Below are 5,963 nucleotides of genomic sequence, written 5' to 3'. Positions count from 1 at the left end.
TGCAAACTCACTACGTTAACGTTACTACTGGTTACTACATTTCAAGCTGCTAAGCTCCAACAAGTCGCCACTAAACGATGGCAGAGGCTTGTTTTGTTTAAGCGATGGAGGGGGCAGTTGGAAATGTGCATAGTGGGCGGGGCCTATGCAGATTCTGGATTCTTTTTAATGAGGGAGAAGGAGGAGACGCCTTGAGAGGATTTTTAAAAGGTAACTAAACATATTTTGCTGAAAAAACACATCAGACACAATTTGTTATTTCAAGCAGAGATTATTTCATATGTCTTAAATCATGACTGGAGCTGGCCTGGAAAATATGTAAATAAGTCAGAAATGTTCTGAAAAGAGTTTTTCTCTTTCTCAGGAACATGCCCAGCCCGCCTGTCTGTGGCTTTTATTCATAGATACATTTACACTGACGTACAGTATATCAACATGTCCCTAAGACAGCTCAGTCTGCAAAACTCAGCAGACACACAACCAAACAACAATGGACGCCTGGTTTCCTCCGTCAGCAGCATGTGAGGCCTACGGCCTGTCAGTCAAATGTGGTTAAGTGACAGCTGCACTGATGCATCATGGGTATTCGGAGCCTGAGTCAGCTCCTGTCTCAGACCTGACAACCTGAACGCATGACGGAGAGGGAAGTGGAGCAAAGAGAAGACAAAGGAATTTCCATCACATAGAAATAGTTTCACTTTTACTCTTCAAAATAAAAGACATCTTAAAGCTTCATCTTTATTGGTCAGAGTTACCAGGGGCTAAGAGAGCGCCATAACAAGCTACAGTACACAAACCTAACAACTGATCACACTGTAAGGCTGCTGTAGTTGACATCATTGCAAAATAGTCTTTTGTGCCAACCACAAGGACACAGAGACACATTGCGTAGAAGTGGTGTTAATATCAAGTTTTTGGTCTCCACCACCCTGTTTCAATTCCCGACTTGTCCAACGCAGCAGCTCGATCAGGGGCCCGATGCTGGAAATATGATCATGTAGGTACCCCTCTAGTGCCAGTTTTGCACATGCAGGGCTCTACGATCAAGTTAGAAATAAATATGCGCATTTCAAAATAAAGGTCCAGTTATAGTACTAACCAGGCACGTTCCAATTTGACCTTCAGAATAAAGTCGTTAAGTTAGCAACGATTCGGTTAGACCTACGAAGTAAAGCGCCCAAGTTAATAATAACACCTAAGCAAGGTACAGTTACACCTTCAAAATAAAGCTGTCATATTAGCAATGGTCTGGTTAGACCTACAAAGTAAAGCATTCAAGTAAGCAATTATAACTAAGCAAGGTTCAATAAGATGTTAAAAATAAAGTGTTCAACTTTGCAATATTGACTAAACAAGGTAAAACCTTCAAAATAAAGTAAGTGATGGTGAGTAAGCTATGGTTCACTTAGACCTACAAAATAAAGCAGTCAAATAAGCAATAGTAACTAAACAAGGTCCAATAAGACTTTCAAAATAAAGCGGTCAAATAAACAACAGTTTGGTTAGACCTAAAAAATAAAGCAGTGAAGTTAGCGATAACGACTAAACAAGGTCCAATAAGACTTTCACAATAAGCCGTCAAATAAACGATAGGAACTGAACAAAGGGCGGTTAGGCCTTTTAAACAAAGTGTTTGAGATTGCAATAATGACTAGCCTTCAAAATAAGTTAGCAATGGTTTGGTTACACCTTAAAAAACTAAGCAGTGAAGTTAGCAATAATAACTAAGCAGGTCCGATTAAACCTTAAAGTGTTCAAGTTAGCATCGGTTCGGTTCGGCCTGAAAAATAAAGCAGTTAAGTGCAACTATCTCTAAGCCAGGCCCAGTTAGACCTTCAAATAAAGCGTTTAAGTTAGCTATAAAAGCTAAGCAAGGGCCAATAAATCTTTGTTTTCTTACTTTTGGACATGCAACAATAACATACACATAGTTAACGTTGTGAAATAGTTGCAGACTGATTATGTTAAGGCATCAAAATGACTCTGTTATATTTAGACAACTTTTAGAAAATGATCCTGGTTTGGGATAAATTAATAAACTCTCTGTGATTCACACTTGTACACACACTGCACAGCTCTTTCATTACACCATAAAAACAGAAATATTTTCCAGATTTTATGTTATATTTAGTCATATTTTATTGTTTATTTAACTGTATTTACGTTTCTCGACAGTCCTGCTGTTTATTGTTATGCACCAGATTTGTTTGGTGGCAGAATGTTGTTGAGAAAGGTCGCAGGTTCAATCCCGCTCACACTGATCGATGTCATCTAAATGCAAATTAAGTTCTCCGTAAATTTGGGGAAATATGGCTACGTGTACTAAATTAATGGTTTATGCTGGCGTTGGTGCTCATCCACAGTGTCTCATTTTAAACCTCTCATGTTGTTGAACGGGGTCTTGTTACCGCGGTCCCTGTAGAGTCTGAATGACCTGCTGTTGATGAGGGTTTCAAACTCTGAGAGCAGAAACTGAAATAAGAAGTGGACGTAGCAGCGATCACCTGCTGTAATGTTGTTGCCATCTTGGTTTATGAAGCCAGAAATGACCATATTTGGTCAACAGAGTTGAGAGGAGTCCATGGTAGCAACTTGTCAATCACAGGTAGCCCCGCCCTAAACCCTCCCCTGCTTTCTGGTCTGTGTGACTCTAAATGGGAGCATCAGTGACTAAATGAACATCATGCTGTGTTGAAGAAGACTTGAAACTAGAGATTGAGACCATAAACTCATTAGGAACATGTTTACTGAGGGAATAAATCAGGAGAGGAAGAGACTGACTTTCTTTTTGCAACCAGTGGAGTCGCCCCCTGCTGGACATTAGAAAGAATACAGGTTTAAGACATTGGCTTCACTTTTTAACCAAGAGGCTACATCTACAATCTTTGCACGTAGACCCTCTAGACGTGTGTCTGCAGAGGAATGTCTGTGTGTTTCTTTTGAAGAGGAGGACACCTTTGCAGATAATTTGCTCTTGTTAAAAACTTTTGCAGGTTGAGCACTGAAGGGTCACTTTGAGAATCATTCAGGTGTACGGTCTGCCGTGCTGTGGCTCCTGCATCACTCGTTGTACAAAAAGGTGGCCTAAAAAAGTAAGTACAGATCTTTGCCTGAAAAAAGTGAGTGGACAGAAGAACAAAGTTGACTTTTAGGAGGCAGACCTGGTTCCACATTCTGTAATGAAACATCTTAAAGCAACAATTCTATCAGATTTGGGGTAAAATGTAATCGAATGGGGATCTGTAAATGTAACCTTGACATGAAAACGTTTGGGAGGTAGTCTTCTAAACGATAACCGTTTAAAGTTTATGATCAAAAAGTCAGAAGTTATATTAAACCAGATTTACAGGCTCATAACCGAGGTACAAATGTAACATTTTCTGGCTTATCATCCTTTTTTTTTGGTTTTGTATGCAGTCCTGTTAGATTAAATCCTCCAAGGTTGAGTGAGAATTGATCAGATGCCATCTCCAATAACGTAACAACCTCTCCACCCAGCTCACATTCATGCTGCTGCTTGTTAAAAGGCTTTAACCAAGTATGAAAGGAGCTCATTTAGAGCTTGACTATTCTTACCTGTGCTTTTCCATTAAGTGGAACAAGCAGATGTGTGTTTCTATTTGTCTTTTAAATGTGTGTCTCTCAGGGGTATTTTTTTGCAAAAAACAGCACAAGAGAAGAAACCATCTGTTTGTTTTGCCCTGCAGCTCTTTACAAAACAGAGCGGTACAAATAAACCTGACCTGCAGAGACTCATTGTGCTGCTCTCTGTGATTCTTCTTCTGCGTATTTGTACATTGCAAACTTGACGAAAGCCTTACACACACTTATCTTCACGCAATGTCCACTTTCTAGTTTGTTTTTTTTAGCTTTCAACCAAAGGTACCTCGTGGTTTTTGTCTGTGGATGGACTTGCAGGAGTTCTGTGTTTCTGACGATGGAAGCGTGTGTTGAAGAACAGTGAAAGCTCAGGAGAAGTCTAGTAAGTGGGCCCTGAGTTGTGCCTGTTTTTGGAAAGTAAAGAGTGAACTTCCAGGCTTAACTCATGAACAAACATGAATCAGAAGTCCTGAGAGGCTTAAAACATGGAGAAAACTGTAGATTGTCCACAAAGCAGCAGCATTTTTACCCATGAAAAGAAAAAGTGTTCTGCTGAAGAATCAAAGAAGTGAAAGAGGAACTTTGAATTTCATTTTTCATAGATTGTGTGACTGTGCAGTTCGTTCTGGTAATCTGCAGCATGTCCGGTCCTGTTTACTCCTCAGAACCAGGAGCTGTAGGTCTCCTCCCAACAGCTCAGCTTCTGGCTCCGCTCGTGCTGCCTTCACTGTACGTGGGAATACTTGTTGAAACTCGTTTGAATGTGTCAACATGGAAAGGTTGAGTATGTTAAGCCTTTTTAAACCACAAATACCCATGAGCAGTTATGACCAGGCTCAATCTGTCCTGACTTTGTATGTTATAAAATAAAAGGTTAGTTTGTGTTCAGTGTCTTTATTTTGTCTTTTTTGACGCTTTGTTATTTTCGATTGTAGAATTTAGAAAGAGCCAGAAACCAGAGTTTCCTTCCTGAGAGCTCCCCGGAAATTATTTCAGGTATTTACTCCATGAAAAGTGATAATGTCAATAAAAAAACAAACATTATTTACTATGGCACAGTTGTTTATATAGATTAGATATAACAGGAAACTGTCATGTTACATGCAAACCCAGAAAAACTGGTCTAACAGTAACGCTCCTATTGTATATGAAAGTTTACATAACAATCAGTATAATAATTGTAATAAGCTTTATTGGTTTGGTACATTTTAAACTAGAATTGCAGCTCAAATTGCCTTAAAATGAAGGAATTATATTTTAAAAAATGAACAAAAAGACAGAAATAGAAGAAGAGGATGGGGAAAAAATGGTTTATGATATTTGTTCAAATAAGACAAACAACTTAATTGATTAAAAATTGCATAGAATGAATGATATAAGATGTAAAAAAAAAGTTATTTAAATTACAGGTAAATATACTATAAAATCAAAATAAATACATTTCAATAACAATAACTTCACATATTACAAACAGAAGAAAGAAGAAGATCATATTTAATACACTGCAATAATACGTTTGTGTTCTAAGACTTACAGAATACAGTTAAAAAATAATAAAGCTTTATAAGAGACACTTTTTAAGACACTTTATTGGCTCCCAGTGTGATGTACAATCATTTTAAATTGTTTATCTGTTTCCCCTTTCTGTATTTAATATCTCAGTCTTTCTGCCTCGCTGCATGCAGCTACTGTGGTTTTGTTGTCGGAAAAATTGGTTGCAACTGTCACAGCATAAAATCAGTTACTGTTTCTGTGGTTTATGTCTGTGGGCTGGATGTAGATGGTGTGTTTTTTTCTTTTCTCCCACACGTGCACATGATGGTGCATGCTTTCTTACAATGAGTTAACTTGTAATGAAGGTAATGACCAGAACTACACACCTACATGTGCCCAACAGAGTTATTACAATAACAAGCAAAAAGTAACTGGGAATGATGAGGCATGACGTGCCCGCTCGAAAATACTAAGTGAAAATTTTAGTTTATTTTCATTTTAAAATAGCCAACAACCAATTTAAATGTTAAGCATCGTTGCACTCCTCATACTTGCACTATTGTCTTTTGCAGACTTGTAGATACTAGTTTAATATTAAATGTTTATTGGAGGCTTGTTCAAATTAGTTTACTTTTTTAATATTTAATGTGTACAAAGAGCAAAGTTAAACCGGAGTCAAATCCCTTGTATGTGTACATACCTGGCCAATAAAGCTGATTCTGCTTAATCGAGGAAAGTTTTTTTCCCCAGAGCGTTATTCGAGCCATTTTTCGTCGTGGTATTTACCGACTGCCCAGCGGGCCATGAACGCGGCTCTCTGCTGCCATATTGTTGTTTTATTTTCTGGGCTCAGCGGCGTTTGAGTTTCC

This window comes from Semicossyphus pulcher, unplaced genomic scaffold, assembly GCF_022749685.1.
Source record: "Semicossyphus pulcher isolate SPU_LCO1_2020_fin unplaced genomic scaffold, fSemPul1.0.p SCAF_9, whole genome shotgun sequence".
Taxonomy (NCBI): domain Eukaryota; kingdom Metazoa; phylum Chordata; class Actinopteri; order Labriformes; family Labridae; genus Semicossyphus; species Semicossyphus pulcher.
Note: the sequence above shows the minus strand (reverse complement) of the source record.